The sequence below is a fragment of the Solenopsis invicta genome, chromosome 4, assembly GCF_016802725.1.
Source record: "Solenopsis invicta isolate M01_SB chromosome 4, UNIL_Sinv_3.0, whole genome shotgun sequence".
NCBI classification, from domain to species: domain Eukaryota; kingdom Metazoa; phylum Arthropoda; class Insecta; order Hymenoptera; family Formicidae; genus Solenopsis; species Solenopsis invicta.
In genome coordinates, this window is record NC_052667.1 from 21183693 (window position 1) to 21200474 (window position 16782).

The following is a 16782-nucleotide window of genomic DNA, read 5'->3' on the forward strand; positions in this document are numbered from 1 at the left end:
GTCGACGGGTCTGATACAATGAGACAGCGCTCGCGGACGCGTTTCGGGCTGTTTCCGCGGCGGAAACTTGTCCCGGAAACGGGGACTTTAACACCGACGTGCCCGGTTACCAGTCACAGCCTCTTCTCGGGAACGGGCTATCCAACGCCACTATTCGATCCCCGGTGCTCGAATTACGACAGGAGCGTGTTACGCGATACCATCGTATGATGCTCGACGGGGCGCGGGGCGGCGCGGAGCGGAGCGGCGCGGTGAAGAGGTGAGCGGGAGGGACGTGAGCGATACGCGCAAAAGAGCAGACGCTGAGAGAGGAAAGCTTTACACCGTCGTCGCGCACGGTATCACGGGTATGGTTGGGATTTTAGAGGGGTATTTGGAAAAATGAGACAACGCGCCTCGAGACCGGTCGGATCGTCTTCATGAATTGTACATCAGTCGGAAAGCCGAGCGCCGAGCGATTCCGCGCGGAAATTCGGTCCCGACGGTCGCTTCGTTATTCCGGAACCGATTTTGTAATGGAGAAGTCATGTTATTCGATACTTATCAATAATGGAGGACGCGCCCGATATGGCGGCGAAAATTTCAAACGCTAGTTGTCCACGTAGCCGTATAAAGCTTAGCTCTTTCTCTCTTTCCAGACGTGAGCGGCTGCCGCATAAAAATTCGCGGTTAGAAATTCGCCGCTTCTGAAAATAACAGACTTTTGCCGGGCTCTACGGACCGCCGACGTAGCCCTTCGGCGGCCTCCGTTTATTTAATTTGCAGGAAAAATGGCCGCAATCCGCTTGCCTGACCGTAGCATCGGACTGTTGAGGGCGGGAGGGGAGGGGGAACGTAGGTATTTTACAATAAATATCCGGCCGATAAGCTGCACACAATCCCGGCGCACCATAGGGGGAGGTGGGGCGAGCGCATTTTTATTTTTGTAGGCATGCGGAATTTATGGTTGACGAATGGTCGTTCGAGTTTTTGCCTGGAAATAGCTCGTTAATCTTTCGAATTATCCTCCCTTCCAACTTCGCCGCCGCGCCGCCGCTCAGCTCGCGGCGTCCGCGACTCAACGACTTTCCGTTGTTTCACGACGGAAAAATCGAGGAAAATTCTGTATCCTAAACGACATGTGTATGTTTATGAAATTTTGTTAAGTTTCTATAAATTTTCAATAATGCAAAATTAATCAGTACAGTATTTTCTCGAGGGAGAGACTTTATGACAGAAAAGTCGAAAATAATTTAAATCTTGAAATTATAATATATATCTTTTTAAAATGTTGTACAAATTTACAATTTGATCAACGACTTGTAATCATGCAAAGCAACTATTTTATCACATTAAAGTATTAGCCTTAAATTAATTAAATTAATTTTATTTGATGTTGCAAGCCGCGCGCTTCAATAATACTAATTAAATTGCAAATTGTGCAAATATATCCTTTAGGAATTTAAATACTTTTCGATGGTCATGAGAAAGTTTTGTGTGCCGAAACATATCGCCGAACTAGCGTATATCGATCTGGCTCACATTCGGTGGGACAAACGGTAGGCGAGGGGAATGATTTTATCAACGTCGAATCAAATGCATTCGCTCGCATTGACGCACGTTCACTAAATCAAATAATCCGTGTCTACATATATCATACGCGCCGGACTTAAATCTGCACGGATACGAATCAACTGTACTGCAGTCTCAGTAATTTTGGAAATATGCTACTGAAACATAACGGTGTTGTCGAAATATCGTTAAAAAAATAAAACGAATGCATATAAGTTTGTGAGATTATAAACCCTGAGCTGTGAGTAACCCAACGCTAAATAGAACGTATTTTTTAATTGAAAAATATGCTTTACATTTAAAGTATATGCTTTATAAAAAATGGTGTATGATTTAATATAACATATAAAATGTTCAACTTTTTAAATATAGAAAATAAGAAATTTATTGTATGCACCGATTTCTTGAAATAAGTATATTTATTTTTGAGACAACATACTTATTAAATAAAGCCCACTTATATAACATTCTTTGTTTAACGATAATTTAACCATAAACTTCAAGAAATTTTATTTTTACAATTAATAGTTATTTTAAAACTGATAATGTTTAATTTCTTTATTATTTTTGGTTTATTTTTTATTTAAATTGTATTATAATATTCGTAAGTATATAATAAAGTCCAGATTTGAATCCATATAATATAAGTATAATGTTAGAGTTTAAAAAAAGATGTTTTTGTTTAAAAATATTTTATAGGAAAGATATATTCTATTTTTGTTTGTGATTAAAAAATAAATTTTATTATATTTTCACTTATAGCTTATTTTTATATCCTCATAAATAAAGTTTTAAAAAAAAATAAAATGTATTAAGTGGGACTTGTTTAGCTCACGTACTTCATATACATTGAATCAATTCATACACACTAATTTATTTACGTGTCTCGTAGTTAAGTTTTCATAATTGTAAGAACATCTTGATTACTTAGCTAGTAATTTAGCAAGATTTAATGTAACATTTATTTGAAATCTTTTGTCTGTAGTTTTAGATTCAATTCAACTTTCGATGACTGACTCAGATCTATCTCTATATGACATTTATAATAAATGTAGTATTTGACGAGATGCGCAATTGCAAAAATCGCATGTCGTTGGATGATGTGTTACATAGGTTCTTTATAATAATCGTCAGTAAGCGGAGCGGAAAAGATTCTTTTTGTTTCAACCTTTCACGGGATCACCGCGGCACGAAAGTAGGAGGACGCGAAGGGACGAGAGGTCGGACCGAGTTAGGAAAAGGTAATGCTCGACGGTGACGAGGCTGCAACCGACACAGCAGTCTCGCAGTTTCGAAACAGCTCTCCAATTTTAATGAGACCCGTCTATTTCTCCGCGATTCTGTCTCCGTGTTACGGCTTACCTTTGTGTAATTATATTTTGATTCCCCTAGCTGCGCGCCGCGTCTCTTCCCGGTTCGCCTCATTCTCTCGTCGTCTCTTACCGTCCGCGCCTCATACAACTGTGGATTTCCAGCTTGCCTCTTCTCGTTATTGTTATCAATTTATGCGTCCTCCCGTCGTTTTTCTCTCCCTCGTACCATCTCGAACGTTATACGCGAACGTTGATAAGCAAGCGTTCATTTCGTAACGGTGTCAGGCCATTGTTCACTCTGTCTGGAGACATAGTGACCTACCCTCGGTCTAGTTACCCTCCCTGCTCCACCTCGCTCTCTTCGTGGCACGTTCATCCCCGGATTGAATTACGACTGGGGATAAATAAAGAAAAAAAAAAAAAGGAAAGAAATACCGCTGCACCTTCATCGACGAGAATCCGTTTTGCATCTTCTTTATTCCGGTGGCCGCTCCATTGGCCGCCACTTCAGCATCCGTACTTAATTACTGGGTAGTTACGATACTTCGGTGACCTCCCGTCGTCGGTATTCGAGAGGCGTTCCCGTCGTTTCTGTTCTCCCTTGTCGCGCTGCCAACGTTGCTGTACGTACTAATGAGCGCGCTGAATTGTAGCTTCGAAGGCGAATAAGGAAATAATTCAGTTGTTTCGCCACAATCGGATATTCGCGCAATTCGTATTACGACTCATTCGCGATTTATTAATCGAGTTACGTATCTCGCCGTGAAAGATCACGGCTAGCTTTATTCCAGGATAAAGTCGCGCGACCTTCTTACGATTTGCTGTAACTCTTAAAGAGGAAAATGTTGGTTCTCGACTGGTCAGTAACGAGGGTTTTGGTGTTACTGTCAATTCAATGAGGAGCTAACAAAATGTGGAGCATTTTCTTTCAATTGCGAGCACTCCCTCGTCCACGGGGGAGGCTTTAAAGAGGATGCATTCGAAAGAGAGAAGAGAGATAGAGAGAGAGAGAAAGAGAGAGATCCGCTGGTATATATAGTATCGATTCGAGTGATAACTACGAGTTTAACTCTCGCGAATGGTTTGCTCGTTTCAACGTATTTAACAGCAGAGCGTACCAGAGGGCTCAGCTGCCGGGGTGGTTGGCACATGGGGACCATGGCACACGCCATTACAATGGCAACCAACCCCACCACCGACCTCTCCGCAATCTCCCTTCTCGCTTTCTCTTTTTGTCTCTTTCCCTTCCTCTTTGCTTCTCTCTCTTTCTCTCTCTTTCTCTCTCGTTCGTTCTCTCAACGCGAGGTGCACGAGGGCTGTCCGTTCGTCTGTCGGTCTCCCCCGTCGCGTGCACGGACGTATGTTATCCTACTTTTTTGCCGCAGGCTCTCTACATCCGTCTCTCTTTCCGTCCCGTCCGACCGATCGATCGAGAGTGCATACATCGCACTCTCGCTCATTGGGAATTGGTGGGATCATACGACAATGTTAGCGTTCATGATGAAACGCTTTACCCGCTTGTCACGTGAAAATCTGTCGACGATATTTCTTTGCATGATCAAACGATTCTTATCGCGGAAATTAATACGCGATATAGCGTGTAATACTACATAAATACTAGAGTGGAATAAAACAAGATTTTATTACGATTATCTAAGTTAGATTATTTAAACGAAAGTTTGATATCAAATGATATACATGTGTAAAATTACATTTTACACGGCAATTTTGTTCATTATATTAATTATGGAAATACGAAGGGGAATATTAGCCAGGAAGAAAAAAACTCCAATGCCTACATCCTTTTATCGTCGCATCGCTTCACTTCTATTATACTTTTACTCTGCATATCGATAGTTGTCTTGTCCTCTGTGAGCATATGAGGAATGCGAAATCCATTGAGAATATAATATGCGAATAGGTTGTTCCGGTATAAACATCAGGTGGGAAAGAGAAAGAGAGAAAGGGGGGAAAGAAAAGGAAGGAAAGGAACGAAGAAGCCGAGTGCGCGAGATGGTGGAATGGGTTATGGGCGAACACTCGCGTAAGAAGGATTTGCGCGATAGAAGGGGAAAGACGCTGGGGAAATAAGGTAATACCTGCGGCTTTGTCTCGATCGGGGGCAAGGAGAGTCGCTGTAAAGGAAAATACGGAGGATAAGTAGCGCTGCCTTTCTCTTCTTTCTCTCTTTCCGTCTTTTTTACTCCCTCCCACCATCCATGGTCTTTCGTTATTACATCGAAAGGAGAGTAGACAGGCCGCACGGCTATTGCGCTGGTATCAAACTAAAATTACGCTCTCGCACGGCACGGAGGAGGGAAGAAGTTCAGGCCGCCCGCCGAAGCCGCCTGCCGGAAAATTCCGGGCCGTCGAACGCGAAGAATGGGAATTCCCATCGAGGCAGCAACGGGAGGTAGGATCTCGAGATGGGAAGCATAACCTGCCGCTGTATTTTCCGTCGTTCGTTGTTCCGACGGACGCGAAATCCGCGCGCACTGCGGTTGCAGCGGTCGTCAGGATTCATTCGCAAGGGAAATTTTTGAGGGATATATTATTATATTGAAAACACTTTTACATTAACATTTATTTTTATTCCAGTAAGCTTATATATATACAGATATAAAATAATATCTTTGACTGTTGAGAACGAAAAAACATTAATCGTCAAAGGATATAAAAAATAACCTTTTCTGCGTTTCATGTACAAATTTTGCATGTTTAAAAAATACAATTACGTATATATGAAGAATGAATACATAGACATACAACATACAAGATAATTTTCCGAAAATAAAAAATTAAAACTCATCCCTCAGTCAAAGGTTTAAGAATTTATAAGCAGTTGTACTCTGCTACAACAAAACGAATAATTACCCGTTTTATAAAATGTTTTGCATATGCCGTAGCTTGGAACGACAAAAGAAACTTTTTCGCTGCTATCACTACGACACAAGCCAGCGTTGTGTAGAGATTAAAATATGTACTGAACTTTCCCATGCGCGCAGCATGCACGCTTTTTTTTCAAGTACCAAATAATGTTTACTGTAATTTGTATTTTAGAAATATGATGTTATCGCGTTTTTGTGCAAAACCAACAAATACTCTCGCCGCTCGCTGCACGAACAATGGCTATATTTGTACGTGGCTAGACCTTAAACGTGATAACCACTACCTACCGAAATTATTTTATACGATGCACGCGAGCGGCCGAATTTTCATGCGCAACTTAAATATTAGCGTCGTCGTTTTAGGTTCGCACACACAAGTGATTTATAACTCTGTACATGAAATAATTGAGACCGTCGTACTTTCCCCGGTAGCAAGATTTCTCTTTTACTCCCTCGCCGTCGTCTATATTCACTCTTCAGTTTAGGACGTGCTTTCCGCTCTCCCCGTCCCTTCTTCCCCTCGTAGTCTAATGTCTTAATCTTCCGTGTGTGAAGAATTGGGCCGGGCCAAATGAAATTTGCATAGTCGTTACCAGCCCGCCTTTACCGAGGGATAGTTCCGTAGATCCGCCCCAAGCTCTTTTGGCTCTGAGGAAAGAAGAAGACTGGTACAATGATCCGTTTGATTGCTTAAGATAACATTTTCTCCGTCGGTGATCCGAATCTTCAATAAGAGAAATTGTAAGAACATTTTTATGACGCGTATATCGCACGTAAGAGACAAGGATATAATTATATAAATAAAGTCACAGTTTTTCCCTGATTCTGTATTCCACTCTTAATTAATGTGACTTCTAAGAAAGAAGACGTTAATTTTGCATATAACGATTCGCTATTTCAACAGGCGATAATAAATATTTGCCATTCAGTCGAATCAATCAGATATAAGTATCACGATAAAAGTACGTGTCGCCTTACTACGAGGCGTCGTACGCCCGCGGTTCTCCAAGCAAATAAATTATGTATGTGGCGAGCGCGCCAAGCGTTTCTGGATTTCCAAGTTATATCCAATGCGATAACGCGGATAAAGGATGTCGCGGGGTTCTCGATCGATCTTTAATAAGCGCTCTGTTCCGAGGATAAAGATTCAGAGTAGTGTATATTGCGGGGAAGCCATCGCGTTGTTGGAGCGCACGGTAAAGGAGAATATAGGGGTAGAACGTAGAACGCGTTGGCTAGGTCAGGAGGTTTAGGAGCTACGGAACCGATAAGGGTTTGCCAGGCATGCTCGTTAACGACTATGTAAATTGACGGGTCTATTTATTCTAACCATCGTTATCGAAAGTGCTAGATGAAGAAATCAGAGGCCGGTAGTACGGGCCGTCGCTTCGACGACGCTACAATCAATTACACCGATATTGCATTAAAGCGCGATTATTCCAATGAGCGTTTATTATTCGCGATCGAAAATATCGGATTAATTTTCGTACACGCTTTCCCTGCATACTCATTCGTCGATGTTACATTTCCGTCGTCGTCAATAATATACACGTCTCACGCCGTGAGCGAAATCGCAAATAAATTTAGTGCCGGCAAAATAGCTTTCTCGATAGGTACTCGATAAGAGGGTAAGAGGGAGAGAGACAGCACGGGCTATCATAACGCGCTGTCCAACCATTTTATTGCAATGCTAAAGTAGGTATTGATCCGAATCTAGGAGAATCACGAACTAAGGTGCTCGACGACCATCGATCCGTCGTGGGAGGATGAGATGAAGGAGGAAGAGGTGGAGGGTAATCATTTTCCGTGTCCTCCTGCTTCTCCTCCTCCTCCTCCTTCTTCTCCTCCTCCTTTCCTTCCGTCGGTTATCCGAATTGGGTTCGAGGGGGTCTCGTAGCAAAGTTGGGGACTAGGAGAGGACACAAACACCTCCGTTCGGGCTACGAGAAGGAGGTGGAGGAGGAGGAGAGGGAGGAGGAGGAGGAGGAGGAGGAAGGGTTCGGTAGGGCCTCCGCTGGCGAGAAGAGGCGAAGAAGATTGAAGGAGGAAGAAGAGGAGGAAAAGAGAGAAAGCGAGGACATCCCCATGTCTCCCTCGCGCTCTTTCTCCCTTTCTATCTCGCTCTCCCTCCCGCTTTCGAACGAGAGGATGCATGAGAGACTGCTCCAGACCGTAGAGAGCGCGGAGAGAGGGTGCTGCCTTGGGGTTCATTATTCAGGGCTATTGATTTCCATCCACCTCCTACCATCAGCCCACCCAACGCCACCGGCGACCGTGAATGAGGGAGAAAGAGGGATTGAGCGATGGAGATGGAACGAGAGCGAGATTGACGGGTTGCTGTTCTCTCTTGCGAGCTTCCTATCTCTCTTTCTTTCCCTTCCTTAGACCCTCAACATTTCTGCTCCCAGCATGCTGCGTCAACCTACATACTGACTGACATCTGTTTAAACCGAGCTGCTTGCTCATGACGAGCCTGCGTCTTATAATATCGGTCCGTTGCTCATGGCGTCCCGATTTAATCCGTTTATCGATTGGACATTACTTCAGTAAGATCAATTTTGAGATAGGAAATGGAAATTCGTAATGAGTAATTCATTGTAATGCGTAATACATGACATATAATGGTGTATATATGTATATACACTGGCTATATATATGTATATTACGTATAACGTAATTTTACTTTAAACGTGTCGGATACACGAAAATGCAATATCTATAATTTGCGATTTACATGAATATGATTAATATGAAAAAGAAGAATATATATTACAAATATATAATTTTAATATAATTAAAATTTTAAATATATAATTTAACTAATACAATAATATTATATTAATTAAATTAATTTAATACAATTATAATTTTATTAACATAATAACAGTATAATAATAATAATAAAAATATGTCGGAATTATCGTTTATACAAATACTCATTTGAAAATTTCTGATAAAAATTTCTACGGATCGACATTACTCCATAAATATAGGTGTCAAAAATATATGTAGGATAATGTTCAGTATCAAATTCGACTCTCTCCTTCTCTTTCGAAATTGTCTACTTTTGCAAATTCTCGCGGAGTAGCGTTATCCTTGCCGATCCTTCATCTTGGATTCGGATTTCTCCGTCGTTTCCTATGGAGTTGACGGAGTTGGGAAGAAACTTCCACCGAAACTTTCCACCCATAACGGCGGTCCGATAGGGCTCCCAAGCTTTCTCTTCGGAATTTCATGCCCTGGGTTTCCTGTTTGTGGAGGATCAGTTTGAGGATCATGGATAATACCGCAAGACCAACGGCCAATCGGTTTTATCCCTTTGTTTTCAAATCAGTATGGATAAAATATCGCATCGTCCGCTCAACGAGAAGTTCGTGCTTTATCGTTTTCGATGATGCACGTTATTAAATCTTTTCATTAAATGTATTTCATTCTTAATGTATACGCGGTCATTTTAACATTATGGTACATTTACAATGAATGATTATTAATTGAAGCGAATATGACAAAAATAATTGCATAATATACGAAATAATTCAATATTAATATACGGACTGTTTTATTAATAATCGTATGGAGCTATAGTCATATATAATTTTTATCACTGAATAAATTTCACGTGTTTTTATCTTTTTTTTTGCATCTGGAAATAAGATTTATTCATTATCCGACACGTTTATCAGATACATTTTAATGATAAGTTATTATTAGAATAATCGGACTGACAGAACGTACTCGCTCGTATGTCTGAGCATATCGCGCTTTTACTACTTACGCCAAAGAGAATTATGAATTCGCGAAAGTTTTGACAGTTGTATCATCATATATTAAATGTTTTACAGATATTTCTGCATTCTATTGATATTTCTAACATTTCTATATTATTTATTAAAGTTGGTTTTATGAAAAACGTATAATAATTTTTTTTCCATTATTATACAATTTATTATCTCTCTATCATAAAAAATAATTTCGATTTGCCTCAATTGTGAAATATTATTAACGAGTTAATATATCTTGTTTTCCTATCGTATTCTTCGTATTAGTCGTACTTGTACGTCCCGAAGACCATAAATTACATCTGAATCACATGCAAGATCAAGCACACTTGAGATTACGGATATGCATGTGTTACAATCAATTACTAGTCACGAGGTTCCCGTTTTTCCGTCTCGAAATTGATCCAGTATGCGGAAGCGGCACGGGTTTGTTCTCTTTGACCGTGCCCAACGTGACGTAACGTAAAACCCCATTAGGTGTTAGCTCCTCCGTCGACGGTTAAACCGTTACTCGGCTGCCGTTCGTAGGTGGAACGAGAGTCGCTCGCCGGTAGTATTGGTGCATGGGATATATACGTAGTCAGCGCCAAGAGAAAGAGAAGGAGAAAGAGAAAGAGAGGGAGAAAGAGAGAAAGGGAAGCACACCGGCGCGCAGGGTTGTACTGGCACTGTGTGTGCCTATAGGGATTGCAGCCGCCGCGGGCGCCGGCGCGAAACCGTCGCTCGCGAGACCACCTCCGCGTGGTGGGCTCGTGACGTCAGCTATCCTCAGTGTGCGGAGAGCGACCGCAGTGTACACCATCTCCACGTTTTGGTAAAGAGGAGGCGGCGTCGTTGCCGGAGTGCACGAGTTGTATATCGCCGTTGATCGTACGACGATCAGCTGGAAACGCAGCTCGTCGTAGCCCTCTTCAATTTTTTCCCCCCCCCCCCATTTTCCACCACCGCCGTCGTCATCCTTCCCATCGTCGATCGCCGTGTGGGATCCGGTGGGATCTGGGCGACGTACGCGATACCTGGGACACGTACGAGGATTTCGGACGGATTTTCGTCGGTGGGAGAGGAGGACGCGTCGTCGTCGCCGTCGCCGTCGCCGCCGCCGCGCCAGTTGCTCGACGAACTCGCGCAATTTTCTTCCCGCGGCTGGCTCCGTCGTCCGCTCGTCACTCTGCTCCGAAGTGACGCGGCCCTTTCTTCTCCTTGATGTGTACGACGACGACGACGAGGCGGAGGACGGACGGTAGTCACGCGGACGACGCTCTCGCCGGCGGTACCAGCGCATCAGAGTCGAGTGACACCTAGCACGAGGAGCGTTCGTTGCGGGGACAACGGGGTGGCAAGTTCGAAACGACGATATTTCTCCCGCGTATCGGTGGTGATGTTATTGATGTTTTGCTCGTGTTTTGCGCGTTGGTGTTGAAACGTAACGAGTACTGACCACGCGCGACGTTGTTCGCCTCTCTGATTCTTCAAACCGCGAGTTTACGATTCAGTGTTGCTGTTTCTCCCTTTCTTCGTTTTAAGACACGAGATTCGCGTCATCGCGGATTAATTCGACGTTTTCGCAGGCCCAGTCACAGTTCAGGCGAGATCGAGGACACGTGGAGTCGTTGGATCGGATCTCTCTTAGCTCACGTGGTCGTCGGATGCGTGCCGGCGGCGCTGCTCGTCCTCGTGCGACTCCCGCGTACGTTCCGCGCGTAGTTTAGACTCGTCGTGGGTGATTACGCGAATAAGGAGGATTTTCTTCGCGCCCCCGTGAACTCGGTTACTCGGTTATTCATGGTGCCTCTGGGCACGCTCGACGTTTATCCGCACGTGAACGTGAACTGTACTCGATGAGTGTTGGCCTTTGAGTGAGGACAGGCGTTTCGTTTGTGCGACGACGACGACGCGTTCTTCAGTCTGCTGTCGACGAACGAAGCGTACATGTCGCGAATAGAAGGAGAGGGATGACGACGCACGACCATCGCGATTCCGTTGAAGGGGACAACGTGAACTCGTGAAGAAGAACGAGACGAGCGCGACTGTGTGACTACGAGACGAGAGACACGGCGGCTCACTCGTGGCTTGCGACTCTTCGTGGGATTTCCGAGATCCGCAAGCACGCGGAATCAACCAGGCAGCGTGGAGCGCTCGGCGATTGTGTGGCCGCGCGCCGCGGACCTTTATCTCTATCAGCCAGGTATCGAACGTAGCCCAGAAAAAAATTACTTGCCATTTCGCAATTCATTAGCGATGGAATTCTATTACCATATGCGTGCGACACGTGTCATTTTCTTTAGTTTCCGGAATAGTCGAGTCTGGAATAGGTATGCAGTTTCTAGAGGTATAATTATGTTTTTACATAATTATAGTTATAGTTTCTAACAATGTAGTTTCTAAAATAGAAACACACGCTATTCTTAAAATTACGACGAGCAAGTTGTCATCAGATCTAATTAGCTAGTAAAATTATTGTATGACTGACTAGTAGGCGTCTCGTAATGAGATGTGCCTTCTAAAATATTCGTAAAGTATTTCGTTACTCCGGTTGGCCCTTTTAATAGAATCAGCGGAATAGTTGGATTTACATGCTCAAAATGGCAGTGGGATGTTATTTTTCCGCGGGAAGAGCTACTTTGCATCGCTTGCTGTATATCTATTTATGAAGGGCGCGAAGGATGGAAATGAAAAGGGATAAGTTATTGCGTAGATACTTGACACGATTTATGCTCCGTGGGCTATCCTCGTTTTAATATCCGCCGGCTCGCACGAATTTTACATTTTCTACCTCCACAATTTTACATGACGGCGCGAGCCTCGAAAAAAGATGGCGAAGAACTTCTCGCGGTATGTCGGCCCATTCTTCAGTGACTGCAGCTGCGAGCTTTCGCCGCTTCGCGGGTGCATTCTTGCACCGCCGTCTGTGAGAGCATATTCCAAGTATGCTCAATAAGATTCATATCCGGTGACAAAGGGTGTGCTATTTTTCCGTGACATTGCATGCTTTGAACGTTTTTGAGAGAAACGCGTATTTTTCACGAGTCGAGGCGTAACGTGCAAGTATGTCTTATGACGATAATGAATTCTGTCGATAATATTTTACTATATATATATAGTTGGTAAAATAGTTGATGCTCCGTTTGCTAAAATAAGATTTTGCAGCAAAACGAATTCCGGTGATATGCTAGTGATATATATATATCAGAGTAATGATACATATTTTTATACTCCGCATAAATATTTTGAGCATTAAATTCGTGCTCCAAGAGGAAAATGGCTAGCGGGCGAGTTAAGAAAAGTTTAAAGATTACTGATTTTCGGTTAGATTTAGCGACGTGGTAAGCTATCTTCTTCAGTTTCCTAGCAGAGGTGGTGGTAGGTTTACGGATTTCTGAAGGAGCTGTGTATATATATATATATATATATATATATATATATATATATAGCTGTGGAAATTGCAGGGCTAGATTCGAGTGAATCGGTGCGGCAAAGGTCGATTAAATTTTCGCGTTTTTCGTCGTGTCGTGTACTCGACGCCTGGTGCTACTTGAGTTTTGGTTTTGGCAGCGCCTCCAAAAGTGTTTCCCTATATTTGCAATCGAGACAGGTTACAGCCTGACCCGAATCCTTAAGCTAGACCACGGTCACGGGATGCCTCGGCGAGCAGGCACGTAGTAACCTACACGCCAGGCTGTGCCAGGAGCGTCTTCCTTCCTTCCTCTTTTTCCGCTGTTCGGTTTATTCCATTCTTTCCCATGACCCTCGTCTGAAACTTCGTCTCCGAACGGCCCGCTCCTCGTTCCATGCTTTGCAAGAATACTCGATATAAAAGCGGTCGAATCTAGATATTATATGAGCCAAAGGGAAGTTTGAAGCAAGTATGGAATAAACGTATCGAATGAAAATTCCGTGCCCGTCGGTATTGTCTCTCGGTATCAAAATTCGCTCTTTTCCGCTACCTAAAATATTTTCTCGAGAGATGAGAAGGCTGATTTTAATAGAACTTGACGTAGCATTTTTTAGCATTAAGTTATTATTTAACACTAAATTTACTTTGTTAATTTTACGAAATCTTTTGATTTTTACAAAATATCAAACAATATCTTTTACCGCAGAGAAAATCTAATCCCATTCATATTGTCCCTCTATTCTATCCTCTCTCCGTTGAAACGCTCTAGTTTTTTTCGTAACGTAACATATCCCGCCGCAATACTTGAAACGGTCGTCAGTATTCCGGACGCATTTCCGACGCGATGTTGGTAAAGAGTCGCACTTGTTGGCGTCCAGGGACACGGGGACATTGGACGTGGAACACCGAAGAGCCGGTAGAGAAAAGGTAGTAGTGGTAGAGGGCGAGGATCGTACTCGGAGGGACACTGGAAAGCGAAGCGAGTGCGCGGTGGTCAGCCTGGAGGGTCTCTTGGGAGATTTCTGGACCGCAGTCCTAAATCAGGTTTCATTCCCCTGGCGAGTCTCTGGCACCTCGAACCCTTTCTTCTCTCTTCCTCCCTCTCTCGCTCTTTCATTGAACGTGCTTGCGATGTATCGAACAAAGCGTACGAGCGACTCGCTACAACCGCATCTTTTTTTCTATGTCTGACAATTTTCCTCTACGTGTCGAGTAGCGTTAAGCGTGGAAGACGGAGACTGAACCCGATCTGAAGAAATACTCAAACACCACGACATATATTTGACACGATCGGTCATCTACTATTTCGGTTCAATTTTTCAAAGTGGACCGAAAAGAACGTTCATTTTCGCGGAAATAGTTTCGATTGTAGCTTCTGTATTATTTTGCCTGTGAATGTGTGAAGTCGAAGGTAATGAAAACAACGCTGTATAGCGGAGAATGATCATTCGACCGAGAGATCTGTACTAGGCGCATGTATTATCGCAAACGATATCGCTGTAGCGCAGGCGTGGGTTACATACACCAACGTTACACATTCGAAGACACGTGCGCGTAATAAGATAGCGAGAACACGCTCGGATACGAGACATTGCAGGAACGAAGGGAGGTAATTTCTCTTCTTGTGCAAATAACTTCCTCAATCTTCCTCGGTCTTATCGACAGCTTTGCAGAAGGCGGAGTTAATCTTTCGCGCATTTATAAAATCTCTGAGAGTTAGTAATAATTTGCAGAATTATTTCCCCGCACATCTTCTCTTTGTTATCACAAGTAATTATATATATATACAATAGATATACAAATGACGCTTAATATTTGTGGCTAGCAAAAATAAATTGAAAATTAAATAAATTAAAAATAATTAATAAATTGACTGAAGTATTTAACATATGTAGTACAACGTAAAAATATATTTATACGTATATTTGTGAGGACGTCCTGTAACGTTAAAAGATGGAGATAGAAATTTTCGAAACACGTGAAACAATCCTTGGCATGCGTGTGTCAAAATGTTTCACGTGTGCTCGCAAAATGCCGCCGTCATACATTTGCGGACACCAAGCAGGAACCAAGGACCGCCTTTGTACTATTACGGCCGGAACATCATAGAAAGAGATACTCGCGGTTTCTGTGCGCTTCGTTGCTCCGTATGCAACGACGGCGACGACGACGGCGACCTATGCCGTTACGCCCATAAACATAGATCAAGCTCAACAATAGCCCGCCGGTAAACGTATTGACATTTTATACTTCCCACCAGCGCTGACTGGTTGCCTCCGCGAACGTCGGTGTGTTACTCAAACTGCGATACCGGGACAAACTGCAGGATACGCTGTCCTCGCCGCGATTCTACGCACGACGAGATGCTAATGGACGAGAACGATACGGCGGGCAGATTTATGAATGGTTGCGATCGAAGGCGCGTTCGAAATGTCGCTAGTTTACGGATCCGCGATCGCGGAAATCGAGACGGAACGGGTGAAATAAAACTGCAACTTCGTAACAAGATAAACTGACGTCCCGCTTCTAGATGATATATGCAATGTATTTCCATTCAATATTTGTAATATTTCTTAACGGCAAATTCAACAAATATTTTTTCAAGTGCAAATCTTTCTTAATACGCACGATACGTTTAATATCGTATGTTATTTACTAATCATTTACTCAATTTACGCGTATATCCGTGAAAGCCGTGTAATCTCAATTGGGCATTCCGCGCTATTATTTTGCGTAAATGGCGCTAAATCAGATTGATGGCCGATAATCCTCGTGCCTCTCGACGCAAGGTGAGATATACCTCGTTGAACGGTTGTTAACCAGATTCTAAACCATATGGCTGATATTGGGTTAATATGGTGAAAGTTCTCGGAGGGAACTTCTCATAGAAGTGTGTTACGGGAACAGCGACGTCTGAACGTAACGTTGCGTTCTACTTAGGGCACGTGATATTAAAGCGAGTAGATAAGGGCGGTATATAGTCAGACGTGGCACGCGTTTCAATGCGTCGCGGTCTCGTTTTCGTTTTTCTTTTTCTTGCAAGCCTTTTTTTCATTTTTATTGTCTTTGTAGAACTTTCATTTCTCACACGTCGTACACAGTTGCCATGTGTTCCTAATATTTCTTTGTCACGACATTTCGATATTTCGAAAAGAGACTTTAAAATTTAGCGTTATCCCTTTTTCGTTCGGAGAGTAAGCTTTTTTTCGTTCAGCCACAAGTGAATATTCATTAGGAGAATCCTCTTACGTAATCCTTTTACATAATTTTAAATACTCACGCAAAGCGTTATTCGGACGCCAATATGTTGCGAATGTTAGTGCAAGATTGCGTCATTATAAACTCTCTTAATCTCGCACGGAAGGGAAGGTAACCTGCGCTAGGGGAGGGTTAAATATTTATCACAGTCACGCGCACCGCATTATTCACGCTAGACCTTCGGGCATGGTGTTATTTCTTTGATAGACTTAATTTAGAAATAACAGGATTTTCCAACTCACGAATGTTTAGGGCAAACATTTTTCATCGATTATTTTATTCGCGAGTACGTTACCTACGAGATTCATCTTTTTGCTGTTTAACATAGCATTTTACTTTCTTACATTTTTTTACACGGAAGAAACTTTTTTTTTTTACAAAGATTTTAAGATATCGCACACGCTCGCGACAGTTTGTAGCGTTAGGAAGAACAAGCGGAGATGGAAAAACGGATAAACGAACGGTTCCCTTGTCCATGTAAACGTGACAGCTTTCACACATCGAAAAGCAATTTATACGATTATACGCGTGACACCTTGTGAATGCACCTTCATCAAATAAAACGTATTACGTCGCTTACATAAAATGAGAAGAATGTC

General features: G+C 42.9%; 1 protein-coding gene and 1 long non-coding RNA gene across 15 annotated transcripts in view; one reads left to right on the plus strand and one right to left on the minus strand.

Annotated features, from left to right (window-relative positions):
- Window positions 1–16782, plus strand: part of LOC105201456 (CUGBP Elav-like family member 4) — a 574742-nt gene that overhangs the window by 1293 nt on the left and 556667 nt on the right. Inside the window, exon 1 of one of the 14 annotated variants that reach the window (XM_026135289.2) lies at window positions 11531–11716. The exons of the other annotated variants lie outside the window; for them this stretch is intronic. The gene's annotated coding sequence lies outside the window, so the exon portion shown is untranslated. Of the gene's footprint in view, window positions 1–11530; window positions 11717–16782 lie in introns of those variants that run through there. 14 annotated transcript variants of the gene reach the window in all.
- LOC120357520 overlaps window positions 5200–16782 on the minus strand; it is a 232954-nt gene continuing 221371 nt past the window's right edge. Inside the window, exon 3 of the long non-coding RNA XR_005574514.1 lies at window positions 5200–6400. This is a non-coding gene — a long non-coding RNA (uncharacterized LOC120357520). The remainder of the gene's footprint in view (window positions 6401–16782) is intronic.